The sequence below is a fragment of the Phyllobates terribilis genome, unplaced genomic scaffold (genome assembly GCF_046119375.1).
Source record: "Phyllobates terribilis strain yellow unplaced genomic scaffold, ASM4611937v1 Scaffold_196__1_contigs__length_3587587, whole genome shotgun sequence".
Taxonomy (NCBI): Eukaryota; Metazoa; Chordata; class Amphibia; order Anura; family Dendrobatidae; genus Phyllobates; species Phyllobates terribilis.
In genome coordinates, this window is record NW_027362956.1 from 3,337,551 (window position 1) to 3,365,537 (window position 27,987).

General features: G+C 45.6%; 20 non-coding genes and 3 pseudogenes across 20 annotated transcripts; all 23 read left to right on the forward strand.

Moving 5' to 3' along the window:
• Positions 1-54: 54 nt before the first annotated feature.
• Positions 55-146, forward strand: LOC141213552 (U2 spliceosomal RNA; annotated as a pseudogene).
• Positions 147-942: 796 nt separating this feature from the next.
• Positions 943-1,141, forward strand: LOC141213537 (U2 spliceosomal RNA). Its single transcript, XR_012283032.1, has one exon. It is a non-coding gene; the product is annotated as a U2 spliceosomal RNA (small nuclear RNA).
• Positions 1,142-2,260: 1,119 nt separating this feature from the next.
• On the forward strand, positions 2,261-2,451 carry LOC141213326 (U2 spliceosomal RNA). The gene has a single exon (XR_012282830.1). It is a non-coding gene; the product is annotated as a U2 spliceosomal RNA (small nuclear RNA).
• Positions 2,452-3,573: 1,122 nt separating this feature from the next.
• On the forward strand, positions 3,574-3,689 carry LOC141213546 (U2 spliceosomal RNA; annotated as a pseudogene).
• Positions 3,690-4,214: 525 nt separating this feature from the next.
• LOC141213512 (U2 spliceosomal RNA) lies at positions 4,215-4,397 on the forward strand. Its single transcript, XR_012283011.1, has one exon. It is a non-coding gene; the product is annotated as a U2 spliceosomal RNA (small nuclear RNA).
• A 1,119-nt stretch (positions 4,398-5,516) lies between these two features.
• Positions 5,517-5,707, forward strand: LOC141213327 (U2 spliceosomal RNA). Its single transcript, XR_012282831.1, has one exon. It is a non-coding gene; the product is annotated as a U2 spliceosomal RNA (small nuclear RNA).
• A 1,121-nt stretch (positions 5,708-6,828) lies between these two features.
• Positions 6,829-6,944, forward strand: LOC141213547 (U2 spliceosomal RNA; annotated as a pseudogene).
• Positions 6,945-7,469: 525 nt separating this feature from the next.
• On the forward strand, positions 7,470-7,652 carry LOC141213518 (U2 spliceosomal RNA). The gene has a single exon (XR_012283016.1). It is a non-coding gene; the product is annotated as a U2 spliceosomal RNA (small nuclear RNA).
• Positions 7,653-8,772: 1,120 nt separating this feature from the next.
• LOC141213492 (U2 spliceosomal RNA) lies at positions 8,773-8,963 on the forward strand. The gene has a single exon (XR_012282992.1). It is a non-coding gene; the product is annotated as a U2 spliceosomal RNA (small nuclear RNA).
• A 1,120-nt stretch (positions 8,964-10,083) lies between these two features.
• Positions 10,084-10,274, forward strand: LOC141213328 (U2 spliceosomal RNA). Its single transcript, XR_012282832.1, has one exon. It is a non-coding gene; the product is annotated as a U2 spliceosomal RNA (small nuclear RNA).
• A 1,121-nt stretch (positions 10,275-11,395) lies between these two features.
• LOC141213330 (U2 spliceosomal RNA) lies at positions 11,396-11,586 on the forward strand. The gene has a single exon (XR_012282834.1). It is a non-coding gene; the product is annotated as a U2 spliceosomal RNA (small nuclear RNA).
• Positions 11,587-12,709: 1,123 nt separating this feature from the next.
• Positions 12,710-12,900, forward strand: LOC141213464 (U2 spliceosomal RNA). Its single transcript, XR_012282965.1, has one exon. It is a non-coding gene; the product is annotated as a U2 spliceosomal RNA (small nuclear RNA).
• Positions 12,901-14,021: 1,121 nt separating this feature from the next.
• Positions 14,022-14,212, forward strand: LOC141213331 (U2 spliceosomal RNA). The gene has a single exon (XR_012282835.1). It is a non-coding gene; the product is annotated as a U2 spliceosomal RNA (small nuclear RNA).
• A 1,120-nt stretch (positions 14,213-15,332) lies between these two features.
• On the forward strand, positions 15,333-15,523 carry LOC141213332 (U2 spliceosomal RNA). Its single transcript, XR_012282836.1, has one exon. It is a non-coding gene; the product is annotated as a U2 spliceosomal RNA (small nuclear RNA).
• A 1,121-nt stretch (positions 15,524-16,644) lies between these two features.
• LOC141213447 (U2 spliceosomal RNA) lies at positions 16,645-16,835 on the forward strand. Its single transcript, XR_012282949.1, has one exon. It is a non-coding gene; the product is annotated as a U2 spliceosomal RNA (small nuclear RNA).
• Positions 16,836-17,955: 1,120 nt separating this feature from the next.
• Positions 17,956-18,146, forward strand: LOC141213451 (U2 spliceosomal RNA). The gene has a single exon (XR_012282953.1). It is a non-coding gene; the product is annotated as a U2 spliceosomal RNA (small nuclear RNA).
• A 1,116-nt stretch (positions 18,147-19,262) lies between these two features.
• Positions 19,263-19,453, forward strand: LOC141213484 (U2 spliceosomal RNA). The gene has a single exon (XR_012282984.1). It is a non-coding gene; the product is annotated as a U2 spliceosomal RNA (small nuclear RNA).
• A 1,122-nt stretch (positions 19,454-20,575) lies between these two features.
• LOC141213333 (U2 spliceosomal RNA) lies at positions 20,576-20,766 on the forward strand. Its single transcript, XR_012282837.1, has one exon. It is a non-coding gene; the product is annotated as a U2 spliceosomal RNA (small nuclear RNA).
• A 1,121-nt stretch (positions 20,767-21,887) lies between these two features.
• Positions 21,888-22,078, forward strand: LOC141213334 (U2 spliceosomal RNA). The gene has a single exon (XR_012282838.1). It is a non-coding gene; the product is annotated as a U2 spliceosomal RNA (small nuclear RNA).
• Positions 22,079-23,198: 1,120 nt separating this feature from the next.
• On the forward strand, positions 23,199-23,389 carry LOC141213335 (U2 spliceosomal RNA). The gene has a single exon (XR_012282839.1). It is a non-coding gene; the product is annotated as a U2 spliceosomal RNA (small nuclear RNA).
• A 1,120-nt stretch (positions 23,390-24,509) lies between these two features.
• On the forward strand, positions 24,510-24,700 carry LOC141213336 (U2 spliceosomal RNA). Its single transcript, XR_012282840.1, has one exon. It is a non-coding gene; the product is annotated as a U2 spliceosomal RNA (small nuclear RNA).
• Positions 24,701-25,823: 1,123 nt separating this feature from the next.
• Positions 25,824-26,014, forward strand: LOC141213337 (U2 spliceosomal RNA). The gene has a single exon (XR_012282841.1). It is a non-coding gene; the product is annotated as a U2 spliceosomal RNA (small nuclear RNA).
• Positions 26,015-27,137: 1,123 nt separating this feature from the next.
• On the forward strand, positions 27,138-27,328 carry LOC141213338 (U2 spliceosomal RNA). Its single transcript, XR_012282842.1, has one exon. It is a non-coding gene; the product is annotated as a U2 spliceosomal RNA (small nuclear RNA).
• The last annotated feature ends 659 nt before the right edge of the window (positions 27,329-27,987 follow it).

The following is a 27,987-nucleotide window of genomic DNA, read 5'->3' on the forward strand; positions in this document are numbered from 1 at the left end:
AATGGACTTTTCAGAATCCTTGGGTGGCACCGTAGTCGGAAACCAATTCTGGTTATCGCTTCTCGGCCTTTTGGCTAAGATCAAGTGTAGTATCTTTCGAAAAGGCGGTTTTGGATGTTGGCCGCCCTAGTAGATTGATACATTATGCACACTGGGGTTTAGGCGCTTGTTAGTACGCCAGGTGGCTAATATAGTCATCTGGTGGAAAGCATGGCCCCCCAGGATCGACGCCATTGGGCCGGGGAAGATCGAAAGCCCGAAGTGTGAAGTGCCCCAGGAGTGGTGACCCTGGGGTGCCTCAACTCACTGGGATTGGGAACCCCACTTGAGTTTATGGCACATTTGCACTAGCACTTCAATATTTCTTTCTTCACACACACCCTTATTCCGGGCCTTCTGGCCTTAGGATGGGGAATTTTTCAATTCCCGGTCGAAGGTCCGGGCAGTATTATACTGTGAAACCTTCACTATTTATTTAATTTTTTTGTCACTGTGTGTCCACTTTTTCACCTGTGTCCACGTCCTTACTAGGATTTTGTCGGGATGCGGTTCCCTTACGGGTTCCTCTCTTGGCAGGTCTAGGGGGGGAGTGTGTGGCCATCAGGTTCCGCTCCCCCCTGAACCCCCCTGGCTCTCCTCTTTCGGGAGGAGAGCGTTGTTGGCTCCCCTCTTCCGGGAGGGGAGCACAGTCTTTGGCTCCCAGTGCCTTGCTCGGGTGAGAACTCGGGCAGGTGCTGGGGGTAAGATTGGGTCGCCTCTGGCTCCGGCTGGAGGTGGCTATCTGTCCCTGTTCCTCGCTGTGGCCTTCTGGCTCGGAGGGACGGGGAATGGTTTGGGGGACCCTTCTCCTTTTGGAGAGGGTTTCAAGAAGACCAGCATCCTAGTGCACTTTTTTTGTGGCACTTGTCACTTTTTTAAGCGCACTCGGGTTTTGTACACGAATTCGGGCTTTCGATAAAAAAAAAAAAAAAAAAAAAAAAAAAAAAAATCTGCTCTTATCAGTTTAATATCTGATACGTCCCCTATCTGGGGACCATATATTAAATGGATTTTTAGAACAGGGAGATGGAAAAAGAGCTTGCTCTGTCCACTCCACGCATTGACCTGGTATTGCAGTATCTCCAGGACCGGTGCACCCCTTCTTTAATGCAGTTTCTAAAATCAGAAAGAATTGAATTCAATGCTTTTTGTTCATTTTGCTTGTTTGTCGGATTTTGGGATGGACTCTTTGGCTTTGCTTTTCTTCTCCTCATTGGATTTTTCATGTTAAAAGTTGCAGAAGCCAGATGACAAGCTCATTTTGGTTCAACTTCAGCAACTGTGCATTGCATTGCCATGTAATGTAATGTAATGCAATGCTATCTATCTAGCTCTCCCTCTATACTTCCTTTTGGATAAACAGACATATTAGGCAAGCATTTTGGAGCTTTCACCTAAATAACTACAGGTGGTGAGATAAGCTGCACAATATAATTGACCTTTCAGTATATTGTTGCACACACACCATCTATTTAGCAAATGCCCTTGTTATCAACAGCAGCCTTTTAAACTCACCTGAGCTAACAGGTATGTGAGCTGGTTACTCTGCTGCGCTTAAAATTTCTTTTTTGGTTTGCTACAATGCCTTTTCTGAAACGTTGTCTCCCTCTGCTGGAACACTGACTTCTTTCATTTAATGCCTGCAGACTATAAAAGAGAAACCAACCCAAAAAGTTTGGTTGATTAGTCTGTGGCATTCTTTTAAACTGTTGCTTATGGCGGTCTCTGTGAGCTTCTCAGTGACATTCAGCCATCCAGGTATCCCGCCTGCAGTAGACGGAATGTGGCAATGGAACGCTGGCTGCGCGTGTCATAATAGGCTCTGAGCCTTTATATACCTGCGCACAGCAGCAGCCACCTTCAGTCTGCTGCTGGACAGCCAGCAGCAGCAGCAGCAGGAGAGGTAATTAATCAGCAACCCTCCTGCTAAGGGTAGACAGCTGCTCGTTCCACCCCCCCCCGCCTTAATTGGTTCTCCTCCCTTCCAACGGTGTTGAGGCGGGTGGGAACAGCCGGGGGTTGAGGGTACTGTGCTAAAAGAGGTGGAGTTATGCAGATCTAAAACGCGTGGATTGCAGCAGCAGCAAGCCGAAAAGTGCAGGCATGTGAGGGATCTAGAGGTTGACAGGATGTCTTCTTAACGGGAGTCCAGGTGGCCATCTCCACAAATGGACTTTTCAGAATCCTTGGGTGGCACCGTAGTCGGAAACCAATTCTGGTTATCGCTTCTCGGCCTTTTGGCTAAGATCAAGTGTAGTATCTGTTCTTATCAGTTTAATATCTGATACGTCCCCTATCTGGGGACCATATATTAAATGGATTTTTAGAACAGGGAGATGGAAAAAGAGCTTGCTCTGTCCACTCCACGCATTGACCTGGTATTGCAGTATCTCCAGGACCGGTGCACCCCTTCTTTAATGCAGTTTCTAAAATCAGAAAGAATTGAATTCAATGCTTTTTGTTCATTTTGCTTGTTTGTCGGATTTTGGGATGGACTCTTTGGCTTTGCTTTTCTTCTCCTCATTGGATTTTTCATGTTAAAAGTTGCAGAAGCCAGATGACAAGCTCATTTTGGTTCAACTTCAGCAACTGTGCATTGCATTGCCATGTAATGTAATGTAATGCAATGCTATCTATCTAGCTCTCCCTCTATACTTCCTTTTGGATAAACAGACATATTAGGCAAGCATTTTGGAGCTTTCACCTAAATAACTACAGGTGGTGAGATAAGCTGCACAATATAATTGACCTTTCAGTATATTGTTGCACACACACCATCTATTTAGCAAATGCCCTTGTTATCAACAGCAGCCTTTTAAACTCACCTGAGCTAACAGGTATGTGAGCTGGTTACTCTGCTGCGCTTAAAATTTCTTTTTTGGTTTGGTACAATGCCTTTTCTGAAATGTTGTCTCCCTCTGCTGGAACACTGACTTCTTTCATTTAATGCCTGCAGACTATAAAAGAGAAACCAACCCAAAAAGTTTGGTTGATTAGTCTGTGGCATTCTTTTAAACTGTTGCTTATGGCGGTCTCTGTGAGCTTCTCAGTGACATTCAGCCATCCAGGTATCCCGCCTGCAGTAGACGGAATGTGGCAATGGAACGCTGGCTGCGCGTGTCATAATAGGCTCTGAGCCTTTATATACCTGCGCACAGCAGCAGCCACCTTCAGTCTGCTGCTGGACAGCCAGCAGCAGCAGCAGCAGGAGAGGTAATTAATCAGCAACCCTCCTGCTAAGGGTAGACAGCTGCTCGTTCCACCCCCCCCCCCCGCCTTAATTGGTTCTCCTCCCTTCCAACGGTGTTGAGGCGGGTGGGAACAGCCGGGGGTTGAGGGTACTGTGCTAAAAGAGGTGGAGTTATGCAGATCTAAAACGCGTGGATTGCAGCAGCAGCAAGCCGAAAAGTGCAGGCATGTGAGGGATCTAGAGGTTGACAGCATGTCTTCTTAACGGGAGTCCAGGTGGCCATCTCCACAAATGGACTTTTCAGAATCCTTGGGTGGCACCGTAGTCGGAAACCAATTCTGGTTATCGCTTCTCGGCCTTTTGGCTAAGATCAAGTGTAGTATCTTTTGAAAAGGCAGTTTTGTCCTTGGGCTGCCCTAGTAAATTGATGCATATTACACACTGGTTTGGTGCACTTGTTAGTACGCCAGGTGGCTCATAGAGTTATCTGATGGAAAACATGGCCCTCCAGGATCGAAGTCACTAGGCTGGGTAAGTGTGAGGGCTTTGGAGCAATGTGCCCCAGGAGTAGGCGCCCTGGTGGGAGTCCAAGCTTACTGGGACTGGGAACCCCAGAAAGACTTGGCTTCGTAGCACGCCGCACCTTTGCCAATCATACTTTCTGAGCAACCCCCCCCTATTCCTGGCCTCCGGGCTAGGAAGGGGAATTTTTATAAACCCGGTCGGAGGTCCGGTCAGCTTTGGGCTGAGAAACCAACACAGGCTCCAGCTCCACTAGGGTGGCAGCCTAGATGGAAGCTGGGAGCACGAAAACGGCTCTTCTCCGGCTTCGGCTAGGGAGAGCATCGGAGATCCCTGACCCTCGCTGTGGCCTTCTGGCTCGGAGGGATGGGGATGGTTTATTGGGGACCCTCTCCTCCGGGAAGGGTCCACATGAATCCTCGCCTCGTGCGCTGTTTTGGTGTGACTTCGGTCACATTTTTCAGTGCCTTGGATGCAGCTTCAATCAAAAAAATCTGTTCTTATCAGTTTAATATCTGATACGTCCCCTATCTGGGGACCATATATTAAATGGATTTTTAGAACAGGGAGATGGAAAAAGAGCTTGCTCTGTCCACTCCACGCATTGACCTGGTATTGCAGTATCTCCAGGACCGGTGCACCCCTTCTTTAATGCAGTTTCTAAAATCAGAAAGAATTGAATTCAATGCTTTTTGTTCATTTTGCTTGTTTGTCGGATTTTGGGATGGACTCTTTGGCTTTGCTTTTCTTCTCCTCATTGGATTTTTCATGTTAAAAGTTGCAGAAGCCAGATGACAAGCTCATTTTGGTTCAACTTCAGCAACTGTGCATTGCATTGCCATGTAATGTAATGTAATGCAATGCTATCTATCTAGCTCTCCCTCTATACTTCCTTTTGGATAAACAGACATATTAGGCAAGCATTTTGGAGCTTTCACCTAAATAACTACAGGTGGTGAGATAAGCTGCACAATATAATTGACCTTTCAGTATATTGTTGCACACACACCATCTATTTAGCAAATGCCCTTGTTATCAACAGCAGCCTTTTAAACTCACCTGAGCTAACAGGTATGTGAGCTGGTTACTCTGCTGCGCTTAAAATTTCTTTTTTGGTTTGCTACAATGCCTTTTCTGAAACGTTGTCTCCCTCTGCTGGAACACTGACTTCTTTCATTTAATGCCTGCAGACTATAAAAGAGAAACCAACCCAAAAAGTTTGGTTGATTAGTCTGTGGCATTCTTTTAAACTGTTGCTTATGGCGGTCTCTGTGAGCTTCTCAGTGACATTCAGCCATCCAGGTATCCCGCCTGCAGTAGACGGAATGTGGCAATGGAACGCTGGCTGCGCGTGTCATAATAGGCTCTGAGCCTTTATATACCTGCGCACAGCAGCAGCCACCTTCAGTCTGCTGCTGGACAGCCAGCAGCAGCAGCAGCAGGAGAGGTAATTAATCAGCAACCCTCCTGCTAAGGGTAGACAGCTGCTCGTTCCACCCCCCCCCGCCTTAATTGGTTCTCCTCCCTTCCAACGGTGTTGAGGCGGGTGGGAACAGCCGGGGGTTGAGGGTGCTGTGCTAAAAGAGGTGGAGTTATGCAGATCTAAAACGCGTGGATTGCAGCAGCAGCAAGCCGAAAAGTGCAGGCATGTGAGGGATCTAGAGGTTGACAGCATGTCTTCTTAACGGGAGTCCAGGTGGCCATCTCCACAAATGGACTTTTCAGAATCCTTGGGTGGCACCGTAGTCGGAAACCAATTCTGGTTATCGCTTCTCGGCCTTTTGGCTAAGATCAAGTGTAGTATCTGTTCTTATCAGTTTAATATCTGATACGTCCCCTATCTGGGGACCATATATTAAATGGATTTTTAGAACAGGGAGATGGAAAAAGAGCTTGCTCTGTCCACTCCACGCATTGACCTGGTATTGCAGTATCTCCAGGACCGGTGCACCCCTTCTTTAATGCAGTTTCTAAAATCAGAAAGAATTGAATTCAATGCTTTTTGTTCATTTTGCTTGTTTGTCGGATTTTGGGATGGACTCTTTGGCTTTGCTTTTCTTCTCCTCATTGGATTTTTCATGTTAAAAGTTGCAGAAGCCAGATGACAAGCTCATTTTGGTTCAACTTCAGCAACTGTGCATTGCATTGCCATGTAATGTAATGTAATGCAATGCTATCTATCTAGCTCTCCCTCTATACTTCCTTTTGGATAAACAGACATATTAGGCAAGCATTTTGGAGCTTTCACCTAAATAACTACAGGTGGTGAGATAAGCTGCACAATATAATTGACCTTTCAGTATATTGTTGCACACACACCATCTATTTAGCAAATGCCCTTGTTATCAACAGCAGCCTTTTAAACTCACCTGAGCTAACAGGTATGTGAGCTGGTTACTCTGCTGCGCTTAAAATTTCATTTTTGGTTTGGTACAATGCCTTTTCTGAAACGTTGTCTCCCTCTGCTGGAACACTGACTTCTTTCATTTAATGCCTGCAGACTATAAAAGAGAAACCAACCCAAAAAGTTTGGTTGATTAGTCTGTGGCATTCTTTTAAACTGTTGCTTATGGCGGTCTCTGTGAGCTTCTCAGTGACATTCAGCCATCCAGGTATCCCGCCTGCTGTAGACGGAATGTGGCAATGGAACGCTGGCTGCGCGTGTCATAATAGGCTCTGAGCCTTTATATACCTGCGCACAGCAGCAGCCACCTTCAGTCTGCTGCTGGACAGCCAGCAGCAGCAGCAGCAGGAGAGGTAATTAATCAGCAACCCTCCTGCTAAGGGTAGACAGCTGCTCGTTCCACCCCCCCCCCCGCCTTAATTGGTTCTCCTCCCTTCCAACGGTGTTGAGGCGGGTGGGAACAGCCGGGGGTTGAGGGTACTGTGCTAAAAGAGGTGGAGTTATGCAGATCTAAAACGCGTGGATTGCAGCAGCAGCAAGCCGAAAAGTGCAGGCATGTGAGGGATCTAGAGGTTGACAGCATGTCTTCTTAACGGGAGTCCAGGTGGCCATCTCCACAAATGGACTTTTCAGAATCCTTGGGTGGCACCGTAGTCGGAAACCAATTCTGGTTATCGCTTCTCGGCCTTTTGGCTAAGATCAAGTGTAGTATCTTTTGAAAAGGCAGTTTTGTCCTTGGGCTGCCCTAGTAAATTGATGCATATTACACACTGGTTTGGTGCACTTGTTAGTACGCCAGGTGGCTCATAGAGTTATCTGATGGAAAACATGGCCCTCCAGGATCGAAGTCACTAGGCTGGGTAAGTGTGAGGGCTTTGGAGCAATGTGCCCCAGGAGTAGGCGCCCTGGTGGGAGTCCAAGCTTACTGGGACTGGGAACCCCAGAAAGACTTGGCTTCGTAGCACGCCGCACCTTTGCCAATCATACTTTCTGAGCAACCCCCCCCTATTCCTGGCCTCCGGGCTAGGAAGGGGAATTTTTATAAACCCGGTCGGAGGTCCGGTCAGCTTTGGGCTGAGAAACCAACACAGGCTCCAGCTCCACTAGGGTGGCAGCCTAGATGGAAGCTGGGAGCACGAAAACGGCTCTTCTCCGGCTTCGGCTAGGGAGAGCATCGGAGATCCCTGACCCTCGCTGTGGCCTTCTGGCTCGGAGGGATGGGGATGGTTTATTGGGGACCCTCTCCTCCGGGAAGGGTCCACATGAATCCTCGCCTCGTGCGCTGTTTTGGTGTGACTTCGGTCACATTTTTCAGTGCCTTGGATGCAGCTTCAATCAAAAAAATCTGTTCTTATCAGTTTAATATCTGATACGTCCCCTATCTGGGGACCATATATTAAATGGATTTTTAGAACAGGGAGATGGAAAAAGAGCTTGCTCTGTCCACTCCACGCATTGACCTGGTATTGCAGTATCTTCAGGACCGGTGCACCCCTTCTTTAATGCAGTTTCTAAAATCAGAAAGAATTGAATTCAATGCTTTTTGTTCATTTTGCTTGTTTGTCGGATTTTGGGATGGACTCTTTGGCTTTGCTTTTCTTCTCCTCATTGGATTTTTCATGTTAAAAGTTGCAGAAGCCAGATGACAAGCTCATTTTGGTTCAACTTCAGCAACTGTGCATTGCATTGCCATGTAATGTAATGTAATGCAATGCTATCTATCTAGCTCTCCCTCTATACTTCCTTTTGGATAAACAGACATATTAGGCAAGCATTTTGGAGCTTTCACCTAAATAACTACAGGTGGTGAGATAAGCTGCACAATATAATTGACCTTTCAGTATATTGTTGCACACACACCATCTATTTAGCAAATGCCCTTGTTATCAACAGCAGCCTTTTAAACTCACCTGAGCTAACAGGTATGTGAGCTGGTTACTCTGCTGCGCTTAAAATTTCTTTTTTGGTTTGCTACAATGCCTTTTCTAAAACGTTGTCTCCCTCTGCTGGAACACTGACTTCTTTCATTTAATGCCTGCAGACTATAAAAGAGAAACCAACCCAAAAAGTTTGGTTGATTAGTCTGTGGCATTCTTTTAAACTGTTGCTTATGGCGGTCTCTGTGAGCTTCTCAGTGACATTCAGCCATCCAGGTATCCCGCCTGCAGTAGACGGAATGTGGCAATGGAACGCTGGCTGCACGTGTCATAATAGGCTCTGAGCCTTTATATACCTGCGCACAGCAGCAGCCACCTTCAGTCTGCTGCTGTACAGCCAGCAGCAGCAGCAGCAGGAGAGGTAATTAATCAGCAACCCTCCTGCTAAGGGTAGACAGCTGCTCGTTCCACCCCCCCCCCGCCTTAATTGGTTCTCCTCCCTTCCAACGGTGTTGAGGCGGGTGGGAACAGCCGGGGGTTGAGGGTACTGTGCTAAAAGAGGTGGAGTTATGCAGATCTAAAACGCGTGGATTGCAGCAGCAGCAAGCCGAAAAGTGCAGGCATGTGAGGGATCTAGAGGTTGACAGCATGTCTTCTTAACGGGAGTCCAGGTGGCCATCTCCACAAATGGACTTTTCAGAATCCTTGGGTGGCACCGTAGTCGGAAACCAATTCTGGTTATCGCTTCTCGGCCTTTTGGCTAAGATCAAGTGTAGTATCTGTTCTTAACAGTTTAATATCTGATACGTCCCCTATCTGGGGACCATATATTAAATGGATTTTTAGAACAGGGAGATGGAAAAAGAGCTTGCTCTGTCCACTCCACGCATTGACCTGGTATTGCAGTATCTCCAGGACCGGTGCACCCCTTCTTTAATGCAGTTTCTAAAATCAGAAAGAATTGAATTCAATGCTTTTTGTTCATTTTGCTTGTTTGTCGGATTTTGGGATGGACTCTTTGGCTTTGCTTTTCTTCTCCTCATTGGATTTTTCATGTTAAAAGTTGCAGAAGCCAGATGACAAGCTCATTTTGGTTCAACTTCAGCAACTGTGCATTGCATTGCCATGTAATGTAATGTAATGCAATGCTATCTATCTAGCTCTCCCTCTATACTTCCTTTTGGATAAACAGACATATTAGGCAAGCATTTTGGAGCTTTCACCTAAATAACTACAGGTGGTGAGATAAGCTGCACAATATAATTGACCTTTCAGTATATTGTTGCACACACACCATCTATTTAGCAAATGCCCTTGTTATCAACAGCAGCCTTTTAAACTCACCTGAGCTAACAGGTATGTGAGCTGGTTACTCTGCTGCGCTTAAAATTTCTTTTTTGGTTTGCTACAATGCCTTTTCTGAAACGTTGTCTCCCTCTGCTGGAACACTGACTTCTTTCATTTAATGCCTGCAGACTATAAAAGAGAAACCAACCCAAAAAGTTTGGTTGATTAGTCTGTGGCATTCTTTTAAACTGTTGCTTATGGCGGTCTCTGTGAGCTTCTCAGTGACATTCAGCCATCCAGGTATCCCGCCTGCAGTAGACGGAATGTGGCAATGGAACGCTGGCTGCGCGTGTCATAATAGGCTCTGAGCCTTTATATACCTGCGCACAGCAGCAGCCACCTTCAGTCTGCTGCTGGACAGCCAGCAGCAGCAGCAGCAGGAGAGGTAATTAATCAGCAACCCTCCTGCTAAGGGTAGACAGCTGCTCGTTCCACCCCCCCCCCGCCTTAATTGGTTCTCCTCCCTTCCAACGGTGTTGAGGCGGGTGGGAACAGCCGGGGGTTGAGGGTACTGTGCTAAAAGAGGTGGAGTTATGCAGATCTAAAACGCGTGGATTGCAGCAGCAGCAAGCCGAAAAGTGCAGGCATGTGAGGGATCTAGAGGTTGACAGCATGTCTTCTTAACGGGAGTCCAGGTGGCCATCTCCACAAATGGACTTTTCAGAATCCTTGGGTGGCACCGTAGTCGGAAACCAATTCTGGTTATCGCTTCTCGGCCTTTTGGCTAAGATCAAGTGTAGTATCTGTTCTTATCAGTTTAATATCTGATACGTCCCCTATCTGGGGACCATATATTAAATGGATTTTTAGAACAGGGAGATGGAAAAAGAGCTTGCTCTGTCCACTCCACGCATTGACCTGGTATTGCAGTATCTCCAGGACCGGTGCACCCCTTCTTTAATGCAGTTTCTAAAATCAGAAAGAATTGAATTCAATGCTTTTTGTTCATTTTGCTTGTTTGTCGGATTTTGGGATGGACTCTTTGGCTTTGCTTTTCTTCTCCTCATTGGATTTTTCATGTTAAAAGTTGCAGAAGCCAGATGACAAGCTCATTTTGGTTCAACTTCAGCAACTGTGCATTGCATTGCCATGTAATGTAATGTAATGCAATGCTATCTATCTAGCTCTCCCTCTATACTTCCTTTTGGATAAACAGACATATTAGGCAAGCATTTTGGAGCTTTCACCTAAATAACTACAGGTGGTGAGATAAGCTGCACAATATAATTGACCTTTCAGTATATTGTTGCACACACACCATCTATTTAGCAAATGCCCTTGTTATCAACAGCAGCCTTTTAAACTCACCTGAGCTAACAGGTATGTGAGCTGGTTACTCTGCTGCGCTTAAAATTTCTTTTTTGGTTTGCTACAATGCCTTTTCTGAAACGTTGTCTCCCTCTGCTGGAACACTGACTTCTTTCATTTAATGCCTGCAGACTATAAAAGAGAAACCAACCCAAAAAGTTTGGTTGATTAGTCTGTGGCATTCTTTTAAACTGTTGCTTATGGCGGTCTCTGTGAGCTTCTCAGTGACATTCAGCCATCCAGGTATCCCGCCTGCAGTAGACGGAATGTGGCAATGGAACGCTGGCTGCGCGTGTCATAATAGGCTCTGAGCCTTTATATACCTGCGCACAGCAGCAGCCACCTTCAGTCTGCTGCTGGACAGCCAGCAGCAGCAGCAGCAGGAGAGGTAATTAATCAGCAACCCTCCTGCTAAGGGTAGACAGCTGCTCGTTCCACCCCCCCCCCCGCCTTAATTGGTTCTCCTCCCTTCCAACGGTGTTGAGGCGGGTGGGAACAGCCGGGGGTTGAGGGTACTGTGCTAAAAGAGGTGGAGTTATGCAGATCTAAAACGCGTGGATTGCAGCAGCAGCAAGCCGAAAAGTGCAGGCATGTGAGGGATCTAGAGGTTGACAGCATGTCTTCTTAACGGGAGTCCAGGTGGCCATCTCCACAAATGGACTTTTCAGAATCCTTGGGTGGCACCGTAGTCGGAAACCAATTCTGGTTATCGCTTCTCGGCCTTTTGGCTAAGATCAAGTGTAGTATCTGTTCTTATCAGTTTAATATCTGATACGTCCCCTATCTGGGGACCATATATTAAATGGATTTTTAGAACAGGGAGATGGAAAAAGAGCTTGCTCTGTCCACTCCACGCATTGACCTGGTATTGCAGTATCTCCAGGACCGGTGCACCCCTTCTTTAATGCAGTTTCTAAAATCAGAAAGAATTGAATTCAATGCTTTTTGTTCATTTTGCTTGTTTGTCGGATTTTGGGATGGACTCTTTGGCTTTGCTTTTCTTCTCCTCATTGGATTTTTCATGTTAAAAGTTGCAGAAGCCAGATGACAAGCTCATTTTGGTTCAACTTCAGCAACTGTGCATTGCATTGCCATGTAATGTAATGTAATGCAATGCTATCTATCTAGCTCTCCCTCTATACTTCCTTTTGGATAAACAGACATATTAGGCAAGCATTTTGGAGCTTTCACCTAAATAACTACAGGTGGTGAGATAAGCTGCACAATATAATTGACCTTTCAGTATATTGTTGCACACACACCATCTATTTAGCAAATGCCCTTGTTATCAACAGCAGCCTTTTAAACTCACCTGAGCTAACAGGTATGTGAGCTGGTTACTCTGCTGCGCTTAAAATTTCTTTTTTGGTTTGCTACAATGCCTTTTCTGAAACGTTGTCTCCCTCTGCTGGAACACTGACTTCTTTCATTTAATGCCTGCAGACTATAAAAGAGAAACCAACCCAAAAAGTTTGGTTGATTAGTCTGTGGCATTCTTTTAAACTGTTGCTTATGGTGGTCTCTGTGAGCTTCTCAGTGACATTCAGCCATCCAGGTATCCCGCCTGCAGTAGACGGAATGTGGCAATGGAACGCTGGCTGCGCGTGTCATAATAGGCTCTGAGCCTTTATATACCTGCGCACAGCAGCAGCCACCTTCAGTCTGCTGCTGGACAGCCAGCAGCAGCAGCAGCAGGAGAGGTAATTAATCAGCAACCCTCCTGCTAAGGGTAGACAGCTGCTCGTTCCACCCCCCCCCCCCCGCCTTAATTGGTTCTCCTCCCTTCCAACGGTGTTGAGGCGGGTGGGAACAGCCGGGGGTTGAGGGTACTGTGCTAAAAGAGGTGGAGTTATGCAGATCTAAAACGCGTGGATTGCAGCAGCAGCAAGCCGAAAAGTGCAGGCATGTGAGGGATCTAGAGGTTGACAGCATGTCTTCTTAACGGGAGTCCAGGTGGCCATCTCCACAAATGGACTTTTCAGAATCCTTGGGTGGCACCGTAGTCGGAAACCAATTCTGGTTATCGCTTCTCGGCCTTTTGGCTAAGATCAAGTGTAGTATCTGTTCTTATCAGTTTAATATCTGATACGTCCCCTATCTGGGGACCATATATTAAATGGATTTTTAGAACAGGGAGATTGAAAAAGAGCTTGCTCTGTCCACTCCACGCATTGACCTGGTATTGCAGTATCTCCAGGACCGGTGCACCCCTTCTTTAATGCAGTTTCTAAAATCAGAAAGAATTGAATTCAATGCTTTTTGTTCATTTTGCTTGTTTGTCGGATTTTGGGATGGACTCTTTGGCTTTGCTTTTCTTCTCCTCATTGGATTTTTCATGTTAAAAGTTGCAGAAGCCAGATGACAAGCTCATTTTGGTTCAACTTCAGCAACTGTGCATTGCATTGCCATGTAATGTAATGTAATGCAATGCTATCTATCTAGCTCTCCCTCTATACTTCCTTTTGGATAAACAGACATATTAGGCAAGCATTTTGGAGCTTTCACCTAAATAACTACAGGTGGTGAGATAAGCTGCACAATATAATTGACCTTTCAGTATATTGTTGCACACACACCATCTATTTAGCAAATGCCCTTGTTATCAACAGCAGCCTTTTAAACTCACCTGAGCTAACAGGTATGTGAGCTGGTTACTCTGCTGCGCTTAAAATTTCTTTTTTGGTTTGCTACAATGCCTTTTCTGAAACGTTGTCTCCCTCTGCTGGAACACTGACTTCTTTCATTTAATGCCTGCAGACTATAAAAGAGAAACCAACCCAAAAAGTTTGGTTGATTAGTCTGTGGCATTCTTTTAAACTGTTGCTTATGGCGGTCTCTGTGAGCTTCTCAGTGACATTCAGCCATCCAGGTATCCCGCCTGCAGTAGACGGAATGTGGCAATGGAACGCTGGCTGCGCGTGTCATAATAGGCTCTGAGCCTTTATATACCTGCGCACAGCAGCAGCCACCTTCAGTCTGCTGCTGGACAGCCAGCAGCAGCAGCAGCAGGAGAGGTAATTAATCAGCAACCCTCCTGCTAAGGGTAGACAGCTGCTCGTTCCACCCCCCCCCCCGCCTTAATTGGTTCTCCTCCCTTCCAACGGTGTTGAGGCGGGTGGGAACAGCCGGGGGTTGAGGGTACTGTGCTAAAAGAGGTGGAGTTATGCAGATCTAAAACGCGTGGATTGCAGCAGCAGCAAGCCGAAAAGTGCAGGCATGTGAGGGATCTAGAGGTTGACAGCATGTCTTCTTAACGTGAGTCCAGGTGGCCATCTCCACAAATGGACTTTTCAGAATCCTTGGGTGGCACCGTAGTCGGAAACCAATTCTGGTTATCGCTTCTCGGCCTTTTGGCTAAGATCAAGTGTAGTATCTGTTCTTATCAGTTTAATATCTGATACGTCCCCTATCTGGGGACCATATATTAAATGGATTTTTAGAACAGGGAGATGGAAAAAGAGCTTGCTCTGTCCACTCCACGCATTGACCTGGTATTGCAGTATCTCCAGGACCGGTGCACCCCTTCTTTAATGCAGTTTCTAAAATCAGAAAGAATTGAATTCAATGCTTTTTGTTCATTTTGCTTGTTTGTCGGATTTTGGGATGGACTCTTTGGCTTTGCTTTTCTTCTCCTCATTGGATTTTTCATGTTAAAAGTTGCAGAAGCCAGATGACAAGCTCATTTTGGTTCAACTTCAGCAACTGTGCATTGCATTGCCATGTAATGTAATGTAATGCAATGCTATCTATCTAGCTCTCCCTCTATACTTCCTTTTGGATAAACAGACATATTAGGCAAGCATTTTGGAGCTTTCACCTAAATAACTACAGGTGGTGAGATAAGCTGCACAATATAATTGACCTTTCAGTATATTGTTGCACACACACCATCTATTTAGCAAATGCCCTTGTTATCAACAGCAGCCTTTTAAACTCACCTGAGCTAACAGGTATGTGAGCTGGTTACTCTGCTGCGCTTAAAATTTCTTTTTTGGTTTGCTACAATGCCTTTTCTGAAACGTTGTCTCGCTCTGCTGGAACACTGACTTCTTTCATTTAATGCCTGCAGACTATAAAAGAGAAACCAACCCAAAATGTTTGGTTGATTAGTCTGTGGCATTCTTTTAAACTGTTGCTTATGGCGGTCTCTGTGAGCTTCTCAGTGACATTCAGCCATCCAGGTATCCCGCCTGCAGTAGACGGAATGTGGCAATGGAACGCTGGCTGCGCGTGTCATAATAGGCTCTGAGCCTTTATATACCTGCGCACAGCAGCAGCCACCTTCAGTCTGCTGCTGGACAGCCAGCAGCAGCAGCAGCAGGAGAGGTAATTAATCAGCAACCCTCCTGCTAAGGGTAGACAGCTGCTCGTTCCACCCCCCCCCCGCCTTAATTGGTTCTCCTCCCTTCCAACGGTGTTGAGGCGGGTGGGAACAGCCGGGGGTTGAGGGTACTGTGCTAAAAGAGGTGGAGTTATGCAGATCTAAAACGCGTGGATTGCAGCAGCAGCAAGCCGAAAAGTGCAGGCATGTGAGGGATCTAGAGGTTGACAGCATGTCTTCTTAACGGGAGTCCAGGTGGCCATCTCCACAAATGGACTTTTCAGAATCCTTGGGTGGCACCGTAGTCGGAAACCAATTCTGGTTATCGCTTCTCGGCCTTTTGGCTAAGATCAAGTGTAGTATCTGTTCTTATCAGTTTAATATCTGATACGTCCCCTATCTGGGGACCATATATTAAATGGATTTTTAGAACAGGGAGATGGAAAAAGAGCTTGCTCTGTCCACTCCACGCATTGACCTGGTATTGCAGTATCTCCAGGACCGGTGCACCCCTTCTTTAATGCAGTTTCTAAAATCAGAAAGAATTGAATTCAATGCTTTTTGTTCATTTTGCTTGTTTGTCGGATTTTGGGATGGACTCTTTGGCTTTGCTTTTCTTCTCCTCATTGGATTTTTCATGTTAAAAGTTGCAGAAGCCAGATGACAAGCTCATTTTGGTTCAACTTCAGCAACTGTGCATTGCATTGCCATGTAATGTAATGTAATGCAATGCTATCTATCTAGCTCTCCCTCTATACTTCCTTTTGGATAAACAGACATATTAGGCAAGCATTTTGGAGCTTTCACCTAAATAACTACAGGTGGTGAGATAAGCTGCACAATATAATTGACCTTTCAGTATATTGTTGCACACACACCATCTATTTAGCAAATGCCCTTGTTATCAACAGCAGCCTTTTAAACTCACCTGAGCTAACAGGTATGTGAGCTGGTTACTCTGCTGCGCTTAAAATTTCTCTTTTGGTTTGCTACAATGCCTTTTCTGAAACGTTGTCTCCCTCTGCTGGAACACTGACTTCTTTCATTTAATGCCTGCAGACTATAAAAGAGAAACCAACCCAAAAAGTTTGGTTGATTAGTCTGTGGCATTCTTTTAAACTGTTGCTTATGGTGGTCTCTGTGAGCTTCTCAGTGACATTCAGCCATCCAGGTATCCCGCCTGCAGTAGACGGAATGTGGCAATGGAACGCTGGCTGCGCGTGTCATAATAGGCTCTGAGCCTTTATATACCTGCGCACAGCAGCAGCCACCTTCAGTCTGCTGCTGGACAGCCAGCAGCAGCAGCAGCAGAAGAGGTAATTAATCAGCAACCCTCCTGCTAAGGGTAGACAGCTGCTCGTTCCACCCCCCCCCCCGCCTTAATTGGTTCTCCTCCCTTCCAACGGTGTTGAGGCGGGTGGGAACAGCCGGGGGTTGAGGGTACTGTGCTAAAAGAGGTGGAGTTATGCAGATCTAAAACGCGTGGATTGCAGCAGCAGCAAGCCGAAAAGTGCAGGCATGTGAGGGATCTAGAGGTTGACAGCATGTCTTCTTAACGGGAGTCCAGGTGGCCATCTCCACAAATGGACTTTTCAGAATCCTTGGGTGGCACCGTAGTCGGAAACCAATTCTGGTTATCGCTTCTCGGCCTTTTGGCTAAGATCAAGTGTAGTATCTGTTCTTATCAGTTTAATATCTGATACGTCCCCTATCTGGGGACCATATATTAAATGGATTTTTAGAACAGGGAGATGGAAAAAGAGCTTGCTCTGTCCACTCCACGCATTGACCTGGTGTTGCAGTATCTCCAGGACCGGTGCACCCCTTCTTTAATGCAGTTTCTAAAATCAGAAAGAATTGAATTCAATGCTTTTTGTTCATTTTGCTTGTTTGTCGGATTTTGGGATGGACTCTTTGGCTTTGCTTTTCTTCTCCTCATTGGATTTTTCATGTTAAAAGTTGCAGAAGCCAGATGACAAGCTCATTTTGGTTCAACTTCAGCAACTGTGCATTGCATTGCCATGTAATGTAATGTAATGCAATGCTATCTATCTAGCTCTCCCTCTATACTTCCTTTTGGATAAACAGACATATTAGGCAAGCATTTTGGAGCTTTCACCTAAATAACTACAGGTGGTGAGATAAGCTGCACAATATAATTGACCTTTCAGTATATTGTTGCACACACACCATCTATTTAGCAAATGCCCTTGTTATCAACAGCAGCCTTTTAAACTCACCTGAGCTAACAGGTAATTGAGCTGGTTACTCTGCTGCGCTTAAAATTTCTTTTTTGGTTTGCTACAATGCCTTTTCTGAAACGTTGTCTCCCTCTGCTGGAACACTGACTTCTTTCATTTAATGCCTGCAGACTATAAAAGAGAAACCAACCCAAAAAGTTTGGTTGATTAGTCTGTGGCATTCTTTTAAACTGTTGCTTATGGCGGTCTCTGTGAGCTTCTCAGTGACATTCAGCCATCCAGGTATCCCGCCTGCAGTAGACGGAATGTGGCAATGGAACGCTGGCTGCGCGTGTCATAATAGGCTCTGAGCCTTTATATACCTGCGCACAGCAGCAGCCACCTTCAGTCTGCTGCTGGACAGCCAGCAGCAGCAGCAGCAGGAGAGGTAATTAATCAGCAACCCTCCTGCTAAGGGTAGACAGCTGCTCGTTCCACCCCCCCCCCGCCTTAATTGGTTCTCCTCCCTTCCAACGGTGTTGAGGCGGGTGTAAACAGCCGGGGTTTGAGGGTACTGTGCTAAAAGAGGTGGAGTTATGCAGATCTAAAACGCGTGGATTGCAGCAGCAGCAAGCCGAAAAGTGCAGGCATGTGAGGGATCTAGAGGTTGACAGCATGTCTTCTTAACGGGAGTCCAGGTGGCCATCTCCACAAATGGACTTTTCAGAATCCTTGGGTGGCACCGTAGTCGGAAACCAATTCTGGTTATCGCTTCTCGGCCTTTTGGCTAAGATCAAGTGTAGTATCTGTTCTTATCAGTTTAATATCTGATACGTCCCCTATCTGGGGACCATATATCAAATGGATTTTTAGAACAGGGAGATGGAAAAAGAGCTTGCTCTGTCCACTCCACGCATTGACCTGGTATTGCAGTATCTCCAGGACCGGTGCACCCCTTCTTTAATGCAGTTTCTAAAATCAGAAAGAATTGAATTCAATGCTTTTTGTTCATTTTGCTTGTTTGTCGGATTTTGGGATGGACTCTTTGGCTTTGCTTTTCTTCTCCTCATTGGATTTTTCATGTTAAAAGTTGCAGAAGCCAGATGACAAGCTCATTTTGGTTCAACTTCAGCAACTGTGCATTGCATTGCCATGTAATGTAATGTAATGCAATGCTATCTATCTAGCTCTCCCTCTATACTTCCTTTTGGATAAACAGACATATTAGGCAAGCATTTTGGAGCTTTCACCTAAATAACTACAGGTGGTGAGATAAGCTGCACAATATAATTGACCTTTCAGTATATTGTTGCACACACACCATCTATTTAGCAAATGCCCTTGTTATCAACAGCAGCCTTTTAAACTCACCTGAGCTAACAGGTATGTGAGCTGGTTACTCTGCTGCGCTTAAAATTTCTTTTTTGGTTTGCTACAATGCCTTTTCTGAAACGTTGTCTCCCTCTGCTGGAACACTGACTTCTTTCATTTAATGCCTGCAGACTATAAAAGAGAAACCAACCCAAAAAGTTTGGTTGATTAGTCTGTGGCATTCTTTTAAACTGTTGCTTATGGCGGTCTCTGTGAGCTTCTCAGTGACATTCAGCCATCCAGGTATCCCGCCTGCAGTAGACGGAATGTGGCAATGGAACGCTGGCTGCGCGTGTCATAATAGGCTCTGAGCCTTTATATACCTGCGCACAGCAGCAGCCACTTTCTGTCTGCTGCTGGACAGCCAGCAGCAGCAGCAGGAGAGGTAATTAATCAGCAACCCTCCTGCTAAGGGTAGACAGCTGCTCGTTCCACCCCCCCCCGCCTTAATTGGTTCTCCTCCCTTCCAACGGTGTTGAGGCGGGTGGGAACAGCCGGGGGTTGAGGGTACTGTGCTAAAAGAGGTGGAGTTATGCAGATCTAAAACGCGTGGATTGCAGCAGCAACAAGCCGAAAAGTGCAGGCATGTGAGGGATCTAGAGGTTGACAGCATGTCTTCTTAACGGGAGTCCAGGTGGCCATCTCCACAAATGGACTTTTCAGAATCCTTGGGTGGCACCGTAGTCGGAAACCAATTCTGGTTATCGCTTCTCGGCCTTTTGGCTAAGATCAAGTGTAGTATCTGTTCTTATCAGTTTAATATCTGATACGTCCCCTATCTGGAGACCATATATTAAATGGATTTTTAGAACAGGGAGATGGAAAAAGAGCTTGCTCTGTCCACTCCACGCATTGACCTGGTATTGCAGTATCTCCAGGACCGGTGCACCCCTTCTTTAATGCAGTTTCTAAAATCAGAAAGAATTGAATTCAATGCTTTTTGTTCATTTTGCTTGTTTGTCGGATTTTGGGATGGACTCTTTGGCTTTGCTTTCCTTCTCCTCATTGGATTTTTCATGTTAAAAGTTGCAGAAGCCAGATGACAAGCTCATTTTGGTTCAACTTCAGCAACTGTGCATTGCATTGCCATGTAATGTAATGTAATGCAATGCTATCTATCTAGCTCTCCCTCTATACTTCCTTTTGGATAAACAGACATATTAGGCAAGCATTTTGGAGCTTTCACCTAAATAACTACAGGTGGTGAGATAAGCTGCACAATATAATTGACCTTTCAGTATATTGTTGCACACACACCATCTATTTAGCAAATGCCCTTGTTATCAACAGCAGCCTTTTAAACTCACCTGAGCTAACAGGTATGTGAGCTGGTTACTCTGCTGCGCTTAAAATTTCTTTTTTGGTTTGCTACAATGCCTTTTCTGAAACGTTGTCTCCCTCTGCTGGAACACTGACTTCTTTCATTTAATGCCTGCAGACTATAAAAGAGAAACCAACCCAAAAAGTTTGGTTGATTAGTCTGTGGCATTCTTTTAAACTGTTGCTTATGGCGGTCTCTGTGAGCTTCTCAGTGACATTCAGCCATCCAGGTATCCCGCCTGCAGTAGACGGAATGTGGCAATGGAACGCTGGCTGCGCGTGTCATAATAGGCTCTGAGCCTTTATATACCTGCGCACAGCAGCAGCCACCTTCAGTCTGCTGCTGGACAGCCAGCAGCAGCAGCAGCAGGAGAGGTAATTAATCAGCAACCCTCCTGCTAAGGGTAGACAGCTGCTGGTTCCACCCCCCCCCCCCGCCTTAATTGGTTCTCCTCCCTTCCAACGGTGTTGAGGCGGGTGGGAACAGCCGGGGGTTGAGGGTACTGTGCTAAAAGAGGTGGAGTTATGCAGATCTAAAACGCGTGGATTGCAGCAGCAGCAAGCCGAAAAGTGCAGGCATGTGAGGGATCTAGAGGTTGACAGCATGTCTTCTTAACGGGAGTCCAGGTGGCCATCTCCACAAATGGACTTTTCAGAATCCTTGGGTGGCACCGTAGTCGGAAACCAATTCTGGTTATCGCTTCTCGGCCTTTTGGCTAAGATCAAGTGTAGTATCTGTTCTTATCAGTTTAATATCTGATACGTCCCCTATCTGGGGACCATATATTAAATGGATTTTTAGAACAGGGAGATGGAAAAAGAGCTTGCTCTGTCCACTCCACGCATTGACCTGGTATTGCAGTATCTCCAGGACCGGTGCACCCCTTCTTTAATGCAGTTTCTAAAATCAGAAAGAATTGAATTCAATGCTTTTTGTTCATTTTGCTTGTTTGTCGGATTTTGGGATGGACTCTTTGGCTTTGCTTTTCTTCTCCTCATTGGATTTTTCATGTTAAAAGTTGCAGAAGCCAGATGACAAGCTCATTTTGGTTCAACTTCAGCAACTGTGCATTGCATTGCCATGTAATGTAATGTAATGCAATGCTATCTATCTAGCTCTCCCTCTATACTTCCTTTTGGATAAACAGACATATTAGGCAAGCATTTTGGAGCTTTCACCTAAATAACTACAGGTGGTGAGATAAGCTGCACAATATAATTGACCTTTCAGTATATTGTTGCACACACACCATCTATTTAGCAAATGCCCTTGTTATCAACAGCAGCCTTTTAAACTCACCTGAGCTAACAGGTATGTGAGCTGGTTACTCTGCTGCGCTTAAAATTTCTTTTTTGGTTTGCTACAATGCCTTTTCTGAAACGTTGTCTCCCTCTGCTGGAACACTGACTTCTTTCATTTAATGCCTGCAGACTATAAAAGAGAAACCAACCCAAAAAGTTTGGTTGATTAGTCTGTGGCATTCTTTTAAACTGTTGCTTATGGCGGTCTCTGTGAGCTTCTCAGTGACATTCAGCCATCCAGGTATCCCGCCTGCAGTAGACGGAATGTGGCAATGGAACGCTGGCTGCGCGTGTCATAATAGGCTCTGAGCCTTTATATACCTGCGCACAGCAGCAGCCACCTTCAGTCTGCTGCTGGACAGCCAGCAGCAGCAGCAGCAGGAGAGGTAATTAATCAGCAACCCTCCTGCTAAGGGTAGACAGCTGCTCGTTCCACCCCCCCCCCCGCCTTAATTGGTTCTCCTCCCTTCCAACGGTGTTGAGGCGGGTGGGAACAGCCGGGGGTTGAGGGTACTGTGCTAAAAGAGGTGGAGTTATGCAGATCTAAAACGCGTGGATTGCAGCAGCAGCAAGCCGAAAAGTGCAGGCATGTGAGGGATCTAGAGGTTGACAGCATGTCTTCTTAACGGGAGTCCAGGTGGCCATCTCCACAAATGGACTTTTCAGAATCCTTGGGTGGCACCGTAGTCGGAAACCAATTCTGGTTATCGCTTCTCGGCCTTTTGGCTAAGATCAAGTGTAGTATCTGTTCTTATCAGTTTAATATCTGATACGTCCCCTATCTGGGGACCATATATTAAATGGATTTTTAGAACAGGGAGATGGAAAAAGAGCTTGCTCTGTCCACTCCACGCATTGACCTGGTATTGCAGTATCTCCAGGACCGGTGCACCCCTTCTTTAATGCAGTTTCTAAAATCAGAAAGAATTGAATTCAATGCTTTTTGTTCATTTTGCTTGTTTGTCGGATTTTGGGATGGACTCTTTGGCTTTGCTTTTCTTCTCCTCATTGGATTTTTCATGTTAAAAGTTGCAGAAGCCAGATGACAAGCTCATTTTGGTTCAACTTCAGCAACTGTGCATTGCATTGCCATGTAATGTAATGTAATGCAATGCTATCTATCTAGCTCTCCCTCTATACTTCCTTTTGGATAAACAGACATATTAGGCAAGCATTTTGGAGCTTTCACCTAAATAACTACAGGTGGTGAGATAAGCTGCACAATATAATTGACCTTTCAGTATATTGTTGCACACACACCATCTATTTAGCAAATGCCCTTGTTATCAACAGCAGCCTTTTAAACTCACCTGAGCTAACAGGTATGTGAGCTGGTTACTCTGCTGCGCTTAAAATTTCTTTTTTGGTTTGCTACAATGCCTTTTCTGAAACGTTGTCTCCCTCTGCTGGAACACTGACTTCTTTCATTTAATGCCTGCAGACTATAAAAGAGAAACCAACCCAAAAAGTTTGGTTGATTAGTCTGTGGCATTCTTTTAAACTGTTGCTTATGGCGGTCTCTGTGAGCTTCTCAGTGACATTCAGCCATCCAGGTATCCCGCCTGCAGTAGACGGAATGTGGCAATGGAACGCTGGCTGCGCGTGTCATAATAGGCTCTGAGCCTTTATATACCTGCGCACAGCAGCAGCCACCTTCAGTCTGCTGCTGGACAGCCAGCAGCAGCAGCAGCAGGAGAGGTAATTAATCAGCAACCCTCCTGCTAAGGGTAGACAGCTGCTCGTTCCACCCCCCCCCCGCCTTAATTGGTTCTCCTCCCTTCCAACGGTGTTGAGGCGGGTGGGAACAGCCGGGGGTTGAGGGTACTGTGCTAAAAGAGGTGGAGTTATGCAGATCTAAAACGCGTGGATTGCAGCAGCAGCAAGCCGAAAAGTGCAGGCATGTGAGGGATCTAGAGGTTGACAGCATGTCTTCTTAACGGGAGTCCAGGTGGCCATCTCCACAAATGGACTTTTCAGAATCCTTGGGTGGCACCGTAGTCGGAAACCAATTCTGGTTATCGCTTCTCGGCCTTTTGGCTAAGATCAAGTGTAGTATCTGTTCTTATCAGTTTAATATCTGATACGTCCCCTATCTGGGGACCATATATTAAATGGATTTTTAGAACAGGGAGATGGAAAAAGAGCTTGCTCTGTCCACTCCACGCATTGACCTGGTATTGCAGTATCTCCAGGACCGGTGCACCCCTTCTTTAATGCAGTTTCTAAAATCAGAAAGAATTGAATTCAATGCTTTTTGTTCATTTTGCTTGTTTGTCGGATTTTGGGATGGACTCTTTGGCTTTGCTTTTCTTCTCCTCATTGGATTTTTCATGTTAAAAGTTGCAGAAGCCAGATGACAAGCTCATTTTGGTTCAACTTCAGCAACTGTGCATTGCATTGCCATGTAATGTAATGTAATGCAATGCTATCTATCTAGCTCTCCCTCTATACTTCCTTTTGGATAAACAGACATATTAGGCAAGCATTTTGGAGCTTTCACCTAAATAACTACAGGTGGTGAGATAAGCTGCACAATATAATTGACCTTTCAGTATATTGTTGCACACACACCATCTATTTAGCAAATGCCCTTGTTATCAACAGCAGCCTTTTAAACTCACCTGAGCTAACAGGTATGTGAGCTGGTTACTCTGCTGCGCTTAAAATTTCTTTTTTGGTTTGCTACAATGCCTTTTCTGAAACGTTGTCTCCCTCTGCTGGAACACTGACTTCTTTCATTTAATGCCTGCAGACTATAAAAGAGAAACCAACCCAAAAAGTTTGGTTGATTAGTCTGTGGCATTCTTTTAAACTGTTGCTTATGGCGGTCTCTGTGAGCTTCTCAGTGACATTCAGCCATCCAGGTATCCCGCCTGCAGTAGACGGAATGTGGCAATGGAACGCTGGCTGCGCGTGTCATAATAGGCTCTGAGCCTTTATATACCTGCGCACAGCAGCAGCCACCTTCAGTCTGCTGCTGGACAGCCAGCAGCAGCAGCAGCAGGAGAGGTAATTAATCAGCAACCCTCCTGCTAAGGGTAGACAGCTGCTCGTTCCACCCCCCCCCCGCCTTAATTGGTTCTCCTCCCTTCCAACGGTGTTGAGGCGGGTGGGAACAGCCGGGGGTTGAGGGTACTGTGCTAAAAGAGGTGGAGTTATGCAGATCTAAAACGCGTGGATTGCAGCAGCAGCAAGCCGAAAAGTGCAGGCATGTGAGGGATCTAGAGGTTGACAGCATGTCTTCTTAACGGGAGTCCAGGTGGCCATCTCCACAAATGGACTTTTCAGAATCCTTGGGTGGCACCGTAGTCGGAAACCAATTCTGGTTATCGCTTCTCGGCCTTTTGGCTAAGATCAAGTGTAGTATCTGTTCTTATCAGTTTAATATCTGATACGTCCCCTATCTGGGGACCATATATTAAATGGATTTTTAGAACAGGGAGATGGAAAAAGAGCTTGCTCTGTCCACTCCACGCATTGACCTGGTATTGCAGTATCTCCAGGACCGGTGCACCCCTTCTTTAATGCAGTTTCTAAAATCAGAAAGAATTGAATTCAATGCTTTTTGTTCATTTTGCTTGTTTGTCGGATTTTGGGATGGACTCTTTGGCTTTGCTTTTCTTCTCCTCATTGGATTTTTCATGTTAAAAGTTGCAGAAGCCAGATGACAAGCTCATTTTGGTTCAACTTCAGCAACTGTGCATTGCATTGCCATGTAATGTAATGTAATGCAATGCTATCTATCTAGCTCTCCCTCTATACTTCCTTTTGGATAAACAGACATATTAGGCAAGCATTTTGGAGCTTTCACCTAAATAACTACAGGTGGTGAGATAAGCTGCACAATATAATTGACCTTTCAGTATATTGTTGCACACACACCATCTATTTAGCAAATGCCCTTGTTATCAACAGCAGCCTTTTAAACTCACCTGAGCTAACAGGTATGTGAGCTGGTTACTCTGCTGCGCTTAAAATTTCTTTTTTGGTTTGCTACAATGCCTTTTCTGAAACGTTGTCTCCCTCTGCTGGAACACTGACTTCTTTCATTTAATGCCTGCAGACTATAAAAGAGAAACCAACCCAAAAAGTTTGGTTGATTAGTCTGTGGCATTCTTTTAAACTGTTGCTTATGGCGGTCTCTGTGAGCTTCTCAGTGACATTCAGCCATCCAGGTATCCCGCCTGCAGTAGACGGAATGTGGCAATGGAACGCTGGCTGCGCGTGTCATAATAGGCTCTGAGCCTTTATATACCTGCGCACAGCAGCAGCCACCTTCAGTCTGCTGCTGGACAGCCAGCAGCAGCAGCAGCAGGAGAGGTAATTAATCAGCAACCCTCCTGCTAAGGGTAGACAGCTGCTCGTTCCACCCCCCCCCCCCCGCCTTAATTGGTTCTCCTCCCTTCCAACGGTGTTGAGGCGGGTGGGAACAGCCGGGGGTTGAGGGTACTGTGCTAAAAGAGGTGGAGTTATGCAGATCTAAAACGCGTGGATTGCAGCAGCAGCAAGCCGAAAAGTGCAGGCATGTGAGGGATCTAGAGGTTGACAGCATGTCTTCTTAACGGGAGTTCAGGTGGCCATCTCCACAAATGGACTTTTCAGAATCCTTGGGTGGCACCGTAGTCGGAAACCAATTCTGGTTATCGCTTCTCGGCCTTTTGGCTAAGATCAAGTGTAGTATCTGTTCTTATCAGTTTAATATCTGATACGTCCCCTATCTGGGGACCATATATTAAATGGATTTTTAGAACAGGGAGATGGAAAAAGAGCTTGCTCTGTCCACTCCACGCATTGACCTGGTATTGCAGTATCTCCAGGACCGGTGCACCCCTTCTTTAATGCAGTTTCTAAAATCAGAAAGAATTGAATTCAATGCTTTTTGTTCATTTTGCTTGTTTGTCGGATTTTGGGATGGACTCTTTGGCTTTGCTTTTCTTCTCCTCATTGGATTTTTCATGTTAAAAGTTGCAGAAGCCAGATGACAAGCTCATTTTGGTTCAACTTCAGCAACTGTGCATTGCATTGCCATGTAATGTAATGTAATGCAATGCTATCTATCTAGCTCTCCCTCTATACTTCCTTTTGGATAAACAGACATATTAGGCAAGCATTTTGGAGCTTTCACCTAAATAACTACAGGTGGTGAGATAAGCTGCACAATATAATTGACCTTTCAGTATATTGTTGCACACACACCATCTATTTAGCAAATGCCCTTGTTATCAACAGCAGCCTTTTAAACTCACCTGAGCTAACAGGTATGTGAGCTGGTTACTCTGCTGCGCTTAAAATTTCTTTTTTGGTTTGCTACAATGCCTTTTCTGAAACGTTGTCTCCCTCTGCTGGAACACTGACTTCTTTCATTTAATGCCTGCAGACTATAAAAGAGAAACCAACCCAAAAAGTTTGGTTGATTAGTCTGTGGCATTCTTTTAAACTGTTGCTTATGGCGGTCTCTGTGAGCTTCTCAGTGACATTCAGCCATCCAGGTATCCCGCCTGCAGTAGACGGAATGTGGCAATGGAACGCTGGCTGCGCGTGTCATAATAGGCTCTGAGCCTTTATATACCTGCGCACAGCAGCAGCCACCTTCAGTCTGCTGCTGGACAGCCAGCAGCAGCAGCAGCAGGAGAGGTAATTAATCAGCAACCCTCCTGCTAAGGGTAGACAGCTGCTCGTTCCACCCCCCCCCCCCCGCCTTAATTGGTTCTCCTCCCTTCCAACGGTGTTGAGGCGGGTGGGAACAGCCGGGGGTTGAGGGTACTGTGCTAAAAGAGGTGGAGTTATGCAGATCTAAAACGCGTGGATTGCAGCAGCAGCAAGCCGAAAAGTGCAGGCATGTGAGGGATCTAGAGGTTGACAGCATGTCTTCTTAACGGGAGTCCAGGTGGCCATCTCCACAAATGGACTTTTCAGAATCCTTGGGTGGCACCGTAGTCGGAAACCAATTCTGGTTATCGCTTCTCGGCCTTTTGGCTAAGATCAAGTGTAGTATCTGTTCTTATCAGTTTAATATCTGATACGTCCCCTATCTGGGGACCATATATTAAATGGATTTTTAGAACAGGGAGATGGAAAAAGAGCTTGCTCTGTCCACTCCACGCATTGACCTGGTATTGCAGTATCTCCAGGACCGGTGCACCCCTTCTTTAATGCAGTTTCTAAAATCAGAAAGAATTGAATTCAATGCTTTTTGTTCATTTTGCTTGTTTGTCGGATTTTGGGATGGACTCTTTGGCTTTGCTTTTCTTCTCCTCATTGGATTTTTCATGTTAAAAGTTGCAGAAGCCAGATGACAAGCTCATTTTGGTTCAACTTCAGCAACTGTGCATTGCATTGCCATGTAATGTAATGTAATGCAATGCTATCTATCTAGCTCTCCCTCTATACTTCCTTTTGGATAAACAGACATATTAGGCAAGCATTTTGGAGCTTTCACCTAAATAACTACAGGTGGTGAGATAAGCTGCACAATATAATTGACCTTTCAGTATATTGTTGCACACACACCATCTATTTAGCAAATGCCCTTGTTATCAACAGCAGCCTTTTAAACTCACCTGAGCTAACAGGTATGTGAGCTGGTTACTCTGCTGCGCTTAAAATTTCTTTTTTGGTTTGCTACAATGCCTTTTCTGAAACGTTGTCTCCCTCTGCTGGAACACTGACTTCTTTCATTTAATGCCTGCAGACTATAAAAGAGAAACCAACCCAAAAAGTTTGGTTGATTAGTCTGTGGCATTCTTTTAAACTGTTGCTTATGGCGGTCTCTGTGAGCTTCTCAGTGACATTCAGCCATCCAGGTA